This window comes from Molossus molossus, unplaced genomic scaffold (genome assembly GCF_014108415.1).
Source record: "Molossus molossus isolate mMolMol1 unplaced genomic scaffold, mMolMol1.p scaffold_m16_p_7, whole genome shotgun sequence".
Classification (NCBI taxonomy): Eukaryota; Metazoa; Chordata; class Mammalia; order Chiroptera; family Molossidae; genus Molossus; species Molossus molossus.
Window position 1 is genome coordinate 31,615,922 of NW_023425401.1, and position 16,580 is coordinate 31,632,501.

Consider the following 16,580-nt stretch of genomic DNA (forward strand, 5'->3'; position numbering starts at 1 on the left):
GCTGAAATAATAGTTTAAGGAAAGGCATTTTCCAATCATCTTCTCATTTACTATTGTAATATCCTCTTAAGGAAAGGGTTGAAAAAAAGATATAAATTTTGTGATGTCTAAACAAATCAAAATGATTGCTCAGAAGAGAAAGACGATGGTTTTGCAAGTAGGGGCTACAGTGGAGAACCCAGGAATGGAAGGACATTTTAAATGATACCCTTGCAGATAGGAAAACGCTGATGAATGTGGGTGTCCTCAGCCAGAGCAGGTATGGAACCAATGGGAATTACAAGACTAGTGATACAAAGCAAATTCTCCTCTCTCTGAACAGTTGATAAATTACAAACTCATACAATTTCATCATCTTAATATATATTTCATCATATTTTGCATTTTTCCTTGGAACTAATATTATCCAGCATACCATTCTATGCACGACCTTATGCCTGACCCCGATTTCTTATTAATTGGGAAATGTGAGTGGGCTGCCAAATATCACCAGACAATATGTAGGGAGAGGGAATTGAAGGTTTTTCTCACTGTCTTTGAGCTATCAACTCAATCTTTCTTTCCAGTACCAGAAAAATATATGAGCAAATCCCAAGTCTTCAGTATTACACTCATGTGAAAAAGACCACTTGCTCTATTGACCACACGAAAACAAATTTCGTACCACAAAAGCTGAGCTGTTAAATGAGATCAATTATTTTCCTGTAGTTCAAAAAGCTATCTTAGTTTATGAAAAGGAAAGTTTCTCAGTTAGATATATGCTTTCGTACAACACACCATCCAAATTATTATCGAAAATGGAACCCTGCACCCTGGCCAGTTTGGCTCAGCGGTTAGAGCGTTGGCCTGCGGCCCAGAGAGACCTGGGTTCCCGCTAAGGGCACGTACCTCAGTTGCAGTTTGTCCCGGGCCCTGGTTGGTCATGTGGGTGGCAGCCACTCGATGTGTCTCTTTCACGTCGATGTTTCTCTCTCTCTCTCCCTCCCACTCTATCTGAACAAAAAGAAAAATGTCCTCGGGTGAGGATAAAAAAAAAAAAAATGGAATCCTGCACTGACATTCTATAAGAAATCTTAATCCTTGTTAGGGCTCTACAATGATAGTCATCATTTGTTTGTTTGTAAATTCTCACCTGAGGATATTTTTCCATTAATTTTTTTTTTTAGATAGAGTGAAAGGGAGTGGGGGGCAGAGAGAAACATCAATGTGAGAGAGACACATCGATTGGTTGCCTCCCGCATGACCCCGACCACGGCCAAGGATCAAACTTGCAACTGAAGTACATGTCCTTGACCAGGACTTGAACCCACAACCCTTCAGTTTGTGGGCCGACACACTAACCACTGAGCCAAACCGGCCAGGGACATTTATCTCTTTTTAAACAAATTATCAAGTGGAACAGCCTCCCTCGATCCCTGGTCTCACAAACCACTTTCTAATTTGTACAGTGTGTCCTGCGCCACACAGGCCCAGCACTGATACACATTTATGGAGAACTAAAAGGAGTTCGGGGCTCAACATTACATTGATTTTATTACTGGTTCCACTCTGACCTTGAGATCCACTTCTATAAATAAGCTCTTTCCTTGCAGCTAGAATGTAAACCTTCCCCTTGACATCAGTTACTCTTTTTTGTTAAATTACCCAGGATTATTAACATTATTTTCATCTCTCCGGAATTTATATCTTGCCATGATTTTTCTAATACTTGGTGAGATTCTTAGAGGACCATATAAATAGCACTCAAATGAGAAATAAGACAAAGATAAAAATGGAGCAAGGCCAAAATAATACTTTCATCATGGAAAAAGACGGAGTGAGACCATAGGCTACCAAGGAAGCCAAATGAACCTGCTATGGCCATACCACCCTTAACGTGCCCGATCTCATCTGAACCTGCTAATTGATTTTTTCAAATCAGGCTAATTTACCCACCCACTCACAGGTGAGGCCACACAGTTGACAGGCCTCCCAGCTGAGTGTGACTTGAGATGATGAATGGCAAAAGGGAGCACAGGGCAACTTGTAGGCTGCCGATACGCTTGCTCCCCCAGGGAAAAAAAGTGGAGCTGGCCTGAGACAAGTCATTGTACCTCCTCTGGGGATGGAGGCTGGGGAGCAGGGAGGAGTGTGGACAGGGGTGGCAAGAGGTCAGCAGTGTTACACTAACTGAGCTTCAGATCGAAGGAAACATCAGATGCGGTGGGAAGTGCATTCGATTGAGGGAATTCTCTTACCATGTAGGAGGCTTAGGTTCCATTTCTAGGCTCTGTACCCAGAGGCTGGGGTTTTGAAGAGCCAAATTAACAGCACCACTCTTCCCTGTCCACATTCTGAATTAACTGAGAAATGAGATCAGGAGTAAAATAAATAAAGGCCAAACTCTCCTCATTACTATCGAAAAGGGAGAGGTTGGCACCTGTAACTTACTGTGAAAACCAAATGGACCTTGTTGCACTTTTGCCCCCGATTCTAGACCCTGGAACAGTTCATAAGTGGCAAAGCAAACATTCCTACTTTATGGCGTTACTTCCAACTGGTCTGAAGGTGACAGTGTTATCAAGAGATCAAATTTCCCATGCTTAGGCCCACCGGCAAATTAGTTACATCCAATTAAGAAATGTTGGTCAATAATTAGTGTCCACCAAATTTCCTACAATTCCACTTCTACTAGAAGACAAGAAGGGCACAAGAGTCAGGAGTTTTGAAGGAAGCTCTGTCTTCCTGGAAACCAGAAGAAGGGAATAGTAGGCATATCCTTCACACTGTCCCCACCCCCCTCCCATTAAGCCAGGTCATATGGATGAATTTCCAATACTTTTAACTGAATGTCCCACATGTCTAAAATGTATGGAGACCAGTGAGGTCTTCGGTTCCTACTTCCATGTCCTTGACTAGTTATTTGTTTACAGCTTTCTTGCTTGTTTTATGCCATAAGAGCTGAGCAAATAACTAGCACAATAAAGTGAAGTGCAATGAGGATGCCTGTACTGCTACTATACTCCCCCATCACACACACCTGCCTGGTATTTGTATCTTCTGTAGCCAGGACCCCTACAGGTCCCTATCTGGCCAGTCTGGTTTCACCGAGTTGCCCACACACTAATATACTATGGTGGGATTTTTATCTGTCATCTGCTTTGTTTTCTGTGTATCTCATGTCTTCTTTTGTTCCTCTATTATTCTTTTACTGCTTTTTTACATTAAGTGAATATTTTCATTATAACATCTTAATTACTTAATGATTTTTTTTTCACTTTTTAAGTTATTTTCTTTGTGGTTGTCTGGAGTTTACCATATATATCTTAACTTACTAGAGTGTGCTCTAGATTTAGATGAACTTAATTCCAATGACATATAAAATGTTACACCTATATAGCCATATGCCCTTTTCCTTCTTTTAATGCTATTATTGTTATACATAATATATCTATATATGTCACAAGGCCAACAAGCCACTGTAATAATTATTACTTGATATAATATTATATATTTTAAAGAAGTTGAGAGAAGACAAAAGAGCAATTATATACTTACAGCTTTTGCTATTAGCCTTAGTATTTGGTTTTCTTCATTTGCCCCTGTTGATTCAAATTACCATTTGGAATAATTTTCTGAGGCCAAATATGACTTTGCTCCCACCCACTTCCTTTGTGTCATTACTAGATAATATATTACATCTCTATATGCATAGTGTTTTTATAAAACTGCTATTTAAAGAGTTAAGAGAAAAAATATGCATCTATGCAGTCTTCCATAGTTATATAATTACCTTTAATTGTGCTTTTTGCTTTTTTCCAGTGGATTTGATTTACTGTCTAGGATTGTTTTCTTCTAAGCTGAAGAACTTTCTTTAGTAGTTTTTAAAAGGTGAGTTTGCTAGCAACAAATGATTTCACTGCACGTTTATCTGGGAATATCTTTATTTCACCTTCATTTCTGAAAGAAAGTTTTGTTAGGTTTACATTTATTGGTTAACAATTTTTTTATTTGAGCACTTTGTTTTTTAAAATTTTTATAGATAGATAAATAGATGATATTTTTTACATTGCTTTTTAGAGAGAGTGGAAGAGTGGGAGGGAGAGAGAGAGAGAGAGAGAGAAACATCAATGTGAGAGAGACACCAATTGGTTGCCTCCCGCACACACACTGACTAGGGTGAGGGATTGAACCTATAACCCAGGTACATGCCCTTTACTAGGAATCAAACCTATGACCCTTCAGTGCATGGGCTGACGCTCTAATGACTGAGCCACACTAGCCAGGGCCTTTGAGCACTTTAAATATGTTATGCCACTGTCTTCTAGCTGTCATCGTTTCTGATGAGACATCAGTTGTTAATCTTATTGTGGTCTCCTATAAGTGAAAATTCATTTTCCTCTTGGTGCTTTCAGTATTTATACTATGATGTGTCTTTTTTGTTACTTTTTGAATTTATCCTACTTCAGATTTTTTGATTAAAGTTTTCATCAAATTTGAGAAGTTTTCAGCCATTATTTCTTCAAATATTTTCTGCTCCTTTCTCTCTCACTTTTCCTACTGGTACTCCCATAACATGCAAGCTGATTCATCAAATGGCATCCTGCATTCATCTGAGGATCTCATTTTCCTACATTATTTTTTTCTCTCTAATCTTCAGTTTGAATACTCTGTTAATCTATCTTTACATTTGCTAATTCTTTCTTCTGCTAGTTCAATTTAATGTTGTGCTCGCTAATGAATTTTTCTTTTCAGTTGTGGTACTTTTCAAATCTATAATTTACATTTGGTTCTTTTAAAAAATAATTTCTACCTCTTTATTGATATTCTCTGATGAAATATTGTAATCATACCTTTACTTACTTTTAAAATCATATGGCTTTCTGTAGTTCTTAGAAAAATATCTATCTACTCCAACTACTTTAAAATTTTTATCTACTATATCCAACATTTGGTCACTCTCACAGGCAGTTTTTTTGCCCACTTTTTTCCCTGTCTAACTTGCTGGTTTCTTTACAGGCCTCACTTTTTGTTGTTGTTGTTGTTGCTGGAAGCTGATTATTTTTGATATTTTAGAGACTTTGGATACTGGTTGATCCCCTTCCCCTTCCTCAGGGGTTGGTTACAGCTATTTGATTGTTTATTTGTTTAGTGATTGAATTATTTTGATCCAATCTGCTCCCTCCCCCCCCCCCCCCCACATTGTGTGAAACCTCTGCTATTGCTCCTAGGAGGAAGCAGCCTTGGGCATGTGCACAGTCATCCTGGGATGACTGCCTTTTGCAGTGCCTTTAACTGTCCCTTTCCTTGACCACACACCTAGCACTTAAGTTCCACTAATTGCTGGCAGATTGCTCTGCTGTTTTCAACAATAAGGCCCCGGGGCACAAATTTCTCCACAGATTGATTAAATTCAGACTCTTTTACAAGGATTATTTTTTAAATTTATTATTATTATTTTCAATAATTGACATTTCAATATTGACATTCAATATTATTGCGTATTAGTTTCAGGTGTACCACATAGTGGTTAGACATTTATATAATTTACAAAGTGATCTCTCTGATAAGTCTAGTACCCATCTGGCATACAGGGATAGTGTTTTAGATCAGTTGAGATTTTTCTGATCCCCAGAAGGGTCTTCTTAGCTGTCTGTTTCCCTGGTTCCGTCTGGGAAACTAGTCAGCCTATGGTTCAGCTTATATCTCAGAAGCCTCTACCAGTTACTTCTTGGTTGCTTTACACCATAATTTCCATTCTTTTCAGAGTGTCCTTAGGATTAAACATGCCCACATTCTGTTGCAAATGAAATCAGCTTCTTTGGGAAGAGACTGAGCTTTTTTATGGACTGCTTCCTTCCCTGGGCAAAATCTGAGCCAGGACTCTAAAGCTAGGGAGCAGGGACAACAGACACTTCTCTCTGAGTGACACCCCTGCTTTAGGAGCTGGGTAACCTCTAATCTATTTGGCTGAATAGAACCTCTGCTTTACATATGAACTTGGGGTGAAGGTGGTTCAGGCTCCAGTATTTTTAGCATGCTGAACCCAAGGTAAAGTTCCCTCCCATCCCTCAAGTCAGGACTGGACTGAAGAAGAGAATACCCACATCTCAGCTGTACTTGCTTGGAATGTAGGCTGTAACAGTTCGCTTGGGGAAGAAATAGAAATGCTAATATCCTGACCCCCCGAGGAAGATACCATAGCCCTCCAACTGGGAGTCGTGGGGAGAGGCACCTCGGTGTTCGTTGATGCACTCATTAGAAGTGGAATTTGTTTCTAGTGGAATTGGGAAGAGGGAGGAAGAGAGCAGGCTGTGGTTTAAACACCACTGACTCTGTTTTTTATTATTTTTTTTATCCTTACCTGAGGACATTTTTTGATATTTTGTTCAGATGGAGTGGGAGGGAGGGAGGGGGGGGAGAAAGAGAGAGAGAGAGAGAGAGAGAGAAACATCGATGTGAGAGAGACACATCGAGTCCTTGCCACCCACACAACCCCAACCAGGACCAGGGACAAACTGCAACCAAGGTACGTGCCCTTAGCAGGAACTGAACCCGGGTCTCTCCGGATTGCAGGCCGATGCTCTAACCGCTGAGCCAAATCGGCCAGGGCCACGGACTCTGTTTTTACCAAGTTTTCTTGAATAATTTATTTTCCATTTGCTATATGCCCTTGGGACTATTTCCAGAGACTTTATATATTTAAAAATATATATATTTCCCAGTAGTTTTACTAGGAAGCAGATCCACAGAGTTCCCCATGTTGCTATGTTGGAAGTAGAACCTTTACTTCTTGAGTTAGTCAACATGTCAGTTATTATTCTCAAGGGAATAAAAGGTTTGATATACCCCTCTGTGTTCTTCAGTCCTGGTATTTCTTCACTCTATAATTGACCAGGAGCAATGGGCAGAAACAATATCCTCTGCATTTCGGTGTGCAGTGAGAGTTATATTTAAAAATTATTAATGTGCTTTTCTATTTCTCCTTCTGAACATAGTAATCTTCACTCTAGTCTATCTAGGGCTTTCATTTGCTATAGAATTTGCTAGAATCTGATACAGAAGAATAAAACTAAAACAGCTAAAGATTCGGTTCTCTTCTCAACAAATGGACTTTGGAATCCCACAGTAGGATGAGAACTAGGTTTAACTGAAGTAGAAAGGATATTCAAAATTCCTTTTTCTTACCATTTAGAATGTCAAAAACTGTAAATATCACCCCTTTTTTCTGCTTCTTCCCCAAGTTTATGATGCAGAAAGTGGAATCAGAAGATAATCACTTGGGAAATTGGTGTTGGTTATTTGTCCCAATAGAGGCTAAATTTACTTCCAGATAAATGGCAAAAAAGAGAGCATTTATAGAGAAGAGAAAATTTTTCAGATATATCTGAATTTTCACTTTCTGGGGAGAAAACATTGGGAAAGTTGGAGTGTTAGGTAACTGAGAAGAGAAATGAACACAGGAACCCTTGAACTAGATTCTTTGTTTGGGAATCTAAGAGGAGACCGTTGTACACCAGGTCTCGTTCACCACAAGGCACCCCCGCCTCATCGGAGCTGGTTGGCATAGTCAGACGGAGATACCTGGTGAGTGCTTTTGAGCCTCCCTCAGATCATCTGAGGCATGAACACTGAACTGAGAGCCAGTCTGCCAGGGGGCCTGCTGTGGTGGAACAAGGGATTGTGTGGCAGGGACTGGGAATGGACGTCTAGGCCAGGGGCTACATAGAGAACAGGGCATCGAACCAACGTGTAGAGACCATGAAAGCTGAGAGCAAACTAAGTCATCAAGATGGAAATGGCCCATGTTCCCCAGGAACATTGCCAAGCAAAAGGACGGTCACAAGCTCGCCAGCTGCATGCTGCAGCACTGGGTGCCAGTGCCCAGGTGGACAGAGAACACCACGTCAGAGAGTGCGAAGCCAGCTGCGAGGGATGGCATGAGGCCAGAGTCCCTCTAATCCCTCCCACCTCCACCAAGGCCATAAAGCCCTGCAAACCTCACCCCTCTCCCCTCTGTACTCGGCCGTGACCTTAGGGAGAGAAGTAGGTGAGAGGGAGGTTTCATGAGAATTTGATCATTTCCACTCAGTTTCAACAAAACATGCCAACTGAGTCTGTTTAAAATAAGTAAGAGATTGTACTAAGGTTGTTTGTTTTGTACATTTTTCCCATTTTCCCTGACAGCCAGTAGTATTGTAGACAACTGAGGACAAAATAACAGAGCTGCATTCTCTCTGCACTTCTGATTTACAAGGTGAGTAAATTCTGTAGCAACACCGAAAGTGCAATAATGTACACAAATGTGCCAAGCACATAATAAATATAATTTCTACAGTTTTTCTCTTTACTTACCCTTTTTCCTTCTCACACCAGAGTGGGCATTTTTTAATTTTTTGGGCTACTCAGCATCTGAACGTATTTCTGTGGAGGGGAATTTACCAAACTAAGTCAAACTAGAGTCATGGCTTCCTCTAAGGTTATGGGAGCTGGGGAGGGTAGTTATTCCTCTGCCTGGCCCCCCACAGCCAATGCAGGGCATGTAACCTAGACCCCGCTACTGGACTTCAATACGGCTCCTTCAGTCTCAAGGGAGTACTGTCAAGGTGCTGGGAGAGAGACAGGTTTCCAAGGCAGCCGTGACCACAGTGTTTAAACCCTGAGCATAATGATGACTGTCCAGGGACAGGAAGTCCAGGAGGTTTAGATCTTCTTACCAGGCTAAACAGGTTCAGGGGCACGGCCTTGCTGTGTGAGCTGCTGTCTCAGTTGGCTTGGCTGCCATAGCAAAATACCATAGGCTCAGTGGCTTAAACAACAGAAATTTATTTTCTCACAGTTCTGGAGGCCGAGAAGTCCAAGATCAAGTTACCAGCCGATTCAGTTTCTATGGAAGCTCTCTTCCTGGCTCGCTGACTCCCCCCACACTGTGTCCTCACATGGCCTTTCCTTGGTGTCCGCCCGTGGAGAGAAAGACAGATCTCTCTTCTTCCTCTTATAAGGCCACCAATCCTATCAGATTGGGATTCTACTCTGATGACCTCACTTAACCTTAATTGCCTCCTATAAGCCCTATTTCCAAATACAGTCACATTGAGGGTTAGGGCTGCCTTCTCTCTATTTCTGACCTAGTTCCCTAACTTTCCGTCCATTCTATCAAGTATCTCATATCTTTCCAACAAATCCCTTTTCTATTTAAGTTAACCAGAGATAGTTTCTACTGTTGGCAACCATGAACTCAGACTGGTACAGAAAGTGGTATCAGAAGACAGACACTGGTGAATTGGTGTTGGTTATTTGCCCTAATAGGGGCTAAAGAAAATGAAAATTCAGTTAGAGTTCAGGAATGGGGACTTGTCAGCCATAACAAATAGCTAGATGATTTTTTTCTTCTGTGGTGATCTTTAATGACGTGTCCATTGAAAAGAAGGATTTAAGGGATCAAACTGTTACTGCCATTGAAGAGTGTAAATGGCATGAAGAATTTAAAGATGCTAGGGTGAGGTAGCAGCTTCTAATAGGACTGGATAGCTTAAAGAAGAGATGACAAGCTCAAATCTCTGAATTTTAGCTCAAGGCATAGGCCCAGGGAATTTCTCTGGTTGTGATAAATGTCTACATGAGTGTCTGCCAAAATCAAACCCAAATTTAAAATTTTGTGGGTCGATGACCATTCCACTGAATTGCAGCCTAACCAGTTCATTTATGTGAAAGTGACAGTGCTGACCAGGAAATAATAGAGAATTGAATACAGGGGAGAATACGGAGGCCTGGAGTACCCCCAAACCACATTCTACATGAAGCCTTGCTTGACAGCCAAAGAAGACCCAGCTCATTTCTCTTTGCACCTTCATCATCTGACATCAGGGTTGAGCCCCATCTTTGGTTCTCTCTATAGACCTTGGTCATCTTACCTTCAACACAAGGTATCATGCCAGCAGGACCTGGATCGGTACCTTCAACGTTTTGTTAAGACATAGGTAGGCTAGAGGGTAGGAGAAAAATACTTAAAAAGTGTAGAGACATGCTACTTCAGGAAAGTTTCTATGGGTCTAGTGGTCTGGTCAACTCCAAAGTATATGGCAAGTACCTTGCTTCTATTATGATAAGAGTCATATTGCTTGGTAGGCCATTCTGGCATTGGCATGCAATTTATTTAACATTTGCATATACTAATTTAATCCATTTATCGCGTGACTCAAAAGGCTTTTACTTTTAAATGGCTATACTACTTAGAAATTATAGTCCAGCTAATCCAGTGATGCCCACTGTGTCTGTGGCAAATCGGACAAATAGCTCCAAAAGGAAATCACAGAAGAAGTCCTTAGGTTTTAGAGTAATAATGTAGCCACTTCACTATGTTATTATTCTTTTGAGAGATAGGTGCTATTTTGTCACTGAACCCAAGGAGAGATTAAAGGCTTCTCCTCTGGAATATCAAGACTGGCTACCATCAAGATCAATATCACTATATTTTCTAAACTAAATCAAGAATGAAACCATCAAAGTTCTCCTAAGAACTGAAAAGGTGATTCAGAGATAAGGAAAACAATCTTTATTTTTTAAAACCCAGCATATTCTGAAACTATCCTCTTAAAAATTTCTATTATGTTCCTTAGATAGCTTTTTTTTTTTTTTTTTTTTTTTTTTTGGTCTCTCAAGAGACTTGCAAGATATGAGATTAACATTGTATAAGGAAAACTAACCTCCCTGGAGAGGATTCCCTCAATCCCTGACCTTATTAACATGGACCCAAAGGCTCTACAGTTTGTTCTGAAAGAGGATTAACACTTCAAACCAGTGTCCAAGGGAAATAGCAGGCATATTTTAAGGAAGCAAAAAAAATGGCAGATGTCAATCTCTCCCTGGAATAGTGTCAGTTCTTATCCAAGGAACAGAAGCTAAAAATAAGCCCTGGCCAGTTTGGCTCAGTGGTTAGAGTACTGGCCCTTGGACCAATGAGTTGAGGGTTCGATTTTAGTCAAGGGCACATACTTTGGTTGTGGTTCATCCCTGGTGTGGGTCGTGCGGGAGACAACCAGTTGACGTGTCCCTCTCACATCAACGTTTCTCTCCCTCTCCCTCTCTCCCACTCAATCTGAAGATAAATGAAAAAGTATCCTCAGTGAGGATTAAAAATAAATAATAAGATTAGTGTGTGTCATCTTCACTAGGGATTTTTAATTTGCAACCCAGATGCCACCATGGCTTGTCTCCAAACACATGGCTGCTTTAAATAATAAGTTCAGAGAAAAAGTGTAAAGTCCAGGAAACTGGGGGCCAATTGAAGTGCTTGATTCAAGGTTATAACATCACAGCCCTGTTTTCCCCCAAGAAATCGCCAGGTGTTTCAGGATTGGCTTCCATTAGGAAACCATGTGTCTAAGAACTGATTTCAAAATCAAGGTTCCAAATAAATATTTCCATGTAGGTTCTCTGGAACATTACTTCATTTGGCAATTTCGTATGAAAGAACGGTGTTCCTGGGGACATCAAGGTGTAGGAAGCTTTAGAATTCCACTGTCAGCGGTTGAGATCTCAAATCCTGATGTTGATCTCCCCTCACATCATGTAGAAGGAGAGGGAGCAGTAGAGGCGTCGGTACTTAACAAGGAGGGCATGCAGAGTCTTTGGCAGTCCTTTGGGCAGCATGAAGACAGAGCAAAGGAATGAAGATCCCAATTAATATGTGAACTACCAACTATGAAGGGAAAACCCAGGGGCCTTCCACACTGCCTCCATGATGACAGGAGGAGCTTTATTTTGGATTTGCCTTGCTGAGGGCACAACTTTGCTCCTGTCCAACCAGGTAACAAGTGTTACAGATGACCTTGGATGTGACTGACCTCACTACAAGGAGAAGCTATGCTGTCGACATTCACCTGGAGGAGTTCTCTACAAGTCAGGGAGGTCTTCTTGCCCAAGCCCCTCTGCCCGGAAAGTGACTATCAGGCTGGGCGGGTGGGTCTCAGCTTCTGAACCTGGGTAATGATTGGCTGAGGCAGCCGCTGTCCAACACAGGAGCCACTAGCTGATGTAGCTATTGAATGACTGAGATGTAGCTGATGCAACAAAGGAGCTTAATTTTTTCTTTTAGTTAAGTTTAATTTTTTAAAATTGATTTTAGAGAGAAAATAAGGGTGAGGGAGAGAGAGAGAAACATCGATGTGTGAGAGAAACATTGATAGTTTGCCTCCTGTACATACCACAACCAGGGATCAAACCTGCAACATGGGTATTTTAAAAAATCTTACATTTCAAGTATTTCCAACAACAAAAAATTAGTGTTTGAATTGGGATATGCTGTAAGTATAAAATATAAATTAATTGTGAAGATTTAATATAAAAAGAATATACAGCCCTGCTGGTGTGGCTCAGTGGATTGAGCGTCACTCCATAGACTGTGAGGTCCTGGCTTGATTCCTAATCAGGGCACATGCCTGGGTTTCAGGCTCGATCCCCAGTAGGGGGCGTGCAGGAGGCAGCTGATGGATGTTTCTCCCTCACATGGATATTTCTATTCTCTCTCTGCCTTCTACTTTCTCTAAACAAAAAATTTAATAAAAACATATTAAAAAAGAATATACAATATCTCACTGATAATTTTAATGTTGATTACATATAGAAATAATAATGTTTTTAACATATTGGATTAAGTAAATCATATTAGTAAAATCAATGGCTCATTATGTTTCTATTAGACAGTGCTGGACTCGGCTATTAGGGGCAACTATCTCTACATTTGCAGCTTCTGTATGGAGTATGTGCTTGTGAGGATAGGGAACCAAGGCAGAAATTTTCCCCAACCAACCTAGAAAATATGTTTTTAAAAGTACAAAGGTGAAACAAGAACCATCCTTAGCCACCTTCCTGCACACCTGCTCCAAACCCAAGGTACTTGAAATAGCACCTGTGCGCAGGAAAAACCTGATGACTGCTTTGCTCTGTCCCCGGCCAACCCAGGCTGCCTGCGTGTCTTTCTCCTGTAGTTCTTATCACTGTGTCATGTTCGCGGGCAGTCGCTGTCTGTACCGGCCTGGGAGCGGAAAGACAGGGCTGGCTGCAGAGAAACGTTGAACTCCCGTCCCCGCACAATCTTACTTTCATACCATTCCCTTAAAAAACCCAGAACACCAACGTAGCCCTAATGCACCTTCCCTGAAATGCAATAAGCATTTCCTCTTCCTTTTTAAAAATTTCTCCAGGATCATCTCTTTCTTCATTTCTTCCATTGATATCTATTGGGCCCTTTCTTTGTGCCAGCCACTGTGTTGGGCCTGGAGGTAAAAAACACACACCCTGGCCCGGCCGGAGTGGCTCAGTAGTTGAGCTTCGACCCATGCACCAAGGGGTCCTGGTTCAATTCCCAGTCAGGGCACATGCCGAGGTTATGGGCCAAATCTCCAATGGGGGGCATGCAGGAGGTGGCCAATTGATGTTCTTTCTCATTGATGTTTCTATCTCTCTCTCCCTCTCCCTTCCTCTCTGTCTAAAATCAATAAAGAAAAAAAACACACACACATACATACACCCTGCCTTCAAGGAGAAAGTCTAAAAGGTAGACATTTAAATAATAATTCAATACTGGCAATACGAGGGAAATGAACTGTGCCCTGTGAGGGGGGATCAACCAGAAGAGGAATTACCAAGGAGCTGACCTTGAATTGTGGTCCTGAAGGAAGGCAGACTGGAGAGAGCCCTCCGGGCAGGGAGACAGTGTGTGCAAGGCAGGAGGCTGCAGAGCACCTTGGAAGAGGCAAGAAAACTGGTCTTTCTTGGATGCAAGAAATAGGACCTGGGAGGGGAGTGAAGGGTTAGGGGTGACCAACAAGAAGCCACTAAGTCCAATTTATAAGATATGAGGAAGAGAAGAGGAGGATCAGAGAACTCTTCAAAACTATCAACAGTGTGCAGAAGTCGCCTCTTCCTTTTCCTCCCTCCAGATGGGTCTGCATCTTTCTAGCGGGGGACTAAATTCTCATTTTCCGAGGGATCATTACAGAGCTCAGAATCACTAAGATGTCTGGCAGCATCTTTATCATTCAACAGCATTTACTGGGTGCCTATCATGAGACAGTCACTTAGCCGCTATAATTTAGATGCAGAAGGCTGGCTTCCTAACTATTATCAGGACCTCACAGTCAGTTAAGGGAAATATTAATAACAAGAAAGGCAGAGATAGTTTGACAAGGAACCATATCCCCCCCCCCCACACACACACACTTTTTTTACTACTTGGGAATAAAAAGCATGTGTTTAAAATATTTGTGGGGTAGAGAGATCCTGCTCCCCCCAAATCAGTGTTTCCTATTCTCAGCCTTCTCTCTCTGCACTAATGGCCTGTATGCAGAGAGGGAAGGTCTAAACTTGTACGGAAAAGAACAGTGTTCATGCAGACGTCATTCCTAAACCTTCTGGGTTGCGGCCATTCCCTGGAGTGTTTATCGTAACAGGTCATTATGATCACAAATTAAGAGACTATTCATTTTAGTACACAGTGGAGAAAAGAGTGAAGCTTAGGCAAATTTCAAGTACCTTCCCTTTCATTTTAAAGAATAAAGTGAGAACATGTAAAAAGCCGAATGCACAAGAACTCCGTTAGATGGAGACCCGACCAATGCTCCGAGATCACTGGTTTGAATGTATTAAATTGTCCACTGTCACATCATGACTTAACAAATAATCATCACTCCTTCACACTATGGGCAATAATGAGCTAAAGTGGATCTTATCTACACCACAGCTTTAAATATGACCCATTCAAGAGCCTCACTGTGTTATAAATTCAGTAGTTTGCTGTTGCCTGCCTCTAACTGGCTGCAGTTGTCGTGGAAACATTGCCATGGCTCAAGCCCCCAAACTGGAAGCCGACCCCAGCCTGCCACGTGGTAGAAGCGGCCGGCCGCCCACTGCGGCCCACTGCTGCCCACTGCTGCCCCTGGCTCTCCCTCTGCCACCTCCCTTCACAGGGCAGGTGGAACACAAGCCCTGGGCACCTTCGTCAGCCAGGTGGCTGGGCGGCTCCAGGCAGCCAAAGGTCAAGGGGTCATCTGTGGTGAGAGGACAGTCTGTTGACCCCAGATCTAAAGTGCTTCCTGTCGAAGCCACCACAGGGGATTGCTTTAATGCCTAGAGCTACAGCCGCTACTTCTGAGTTCGTCTGGACTGTGGAATCCAAACTACTGAAACACCCATCACCACAACAGGAGTCTTATTAACAAAACAGAACGGCCTCCTGCCAATAGCTGCGAAATAAATCCCTTCTCTCCTGCTGCTGGGACCGCAGTGCAGCGAGGGGTCCCCCGCTGTCTTCGCGTCATTAATGGAGCGCACAGGCCTTTCATCTGATGTATCCAGTTCACAAGTTTAGGGTTGATGCCTAGTCATTCGGAGTGTATCTTCCCTTGTAAATATTTCTTTTCCAATATCTGAAGTCTCCACATTAAAAAATAAGTAAATAAAAAAGAATTCACTCCTTCTCCTATTTCAGTTGTATAACTTTATGTTATGAGTTGAATTTGGGGCTAAACATACCTCGGGTTACAGTCAGCAAATACCTCTGGCAGAGAATTAACTGAAACAAATGCTGGGGTTGGGTGGCGAGGCTGTGTTTTGTTTTGTTTTGTTTTGTTTTGTTTTGTTTTAACAATCTTCCTGATCTGCCTGGAGGCCCAAGGATAGACTAGGTGAACTCCCAAAGGCTTTTCCAACTTGGCATTTTCTGCCGTATTAATATACAGGTCTTGTGTTTGTTGCAGTGGGTGGTTTAAACTTTTACCACCAGGGGGAGCTATTTGTTTGCGTCTAAAAATTCATTTCCAATCAGACTTGAAAAAAAACGGAGGCCCTGCTAAGAATCACCCCCACGCCGGTCAGCATTACCCAGGAAAGTTCCTCAGAAGGCCTGTAGGCAGCCTTCTGCTTCAAGGAACCCATTTCACTTTGCCTTGGACATTGCGTGTTTAAAACCGAAACTGAAAAGCTCTGTAGCTCACACAAACCAAACCGCACTGATTTATACATTTGCTATAAACCAAGCAGGAAATGAGAATCATTTTTCCTTCTCGTGGCTTTTGTACAGTATTTACTACATAACAACGGTGAAGCCAGATTCTGACATCCTCTTCAGCACCCCAAACAGTAAAACAACATCAGGTACAAACAGAACGTGCTCAGCTCTAACCACAGTGCTGCTCTCGAGCAATGCCATCTCTGCGCATCCTGCTCCAAGTCCACACTTCAGACCCTCTACTGCCTTGGGGTAATATTTGACATCCAGGAAGCATTCTGATTTATCAACTTTAACTTTTCTTATTAATGTATTCTTTTTTTGATCCAGATATCTGAATGCAGATTTTCCACTGGATGCTCCCTGGCATGTATGAAGGAGCCAGGAGTTCAGTTTCCATGCGCCTCTGCTGGGCTTGCCTCAAATTATGGTATAAACTCTAGTGTGTTGTCATCTGAATTGGCAAAGCAAATCAGGGGTCAGCAAAGCTTTTCTGTGAAGCGCCAGATGATAATAAAGATCTGGGGCTGTGCAAGCCATAAACTCTCTGTCAACCATATCAACATCAACAGCTGGGTGCGGCTGTACTCCA

The 16,580-nt window shown here is 42.0% G+C and overlaps 1 protein-coding gene across 5 annotated transcripts in view; it reads right to left on the minus strand.

Moving 5' to 3' along the window:
• Positions 1-16,580, minus strand: part of DYNC1I1 (dynein cytoplasmic 1 intermediate chain 1) — a 308,363-nt gene that overhangs the window by 211,059 nt on the left and 80,724 nt on the right. The gene's annotated exons all lie outside the window — the stretch shown is intronic.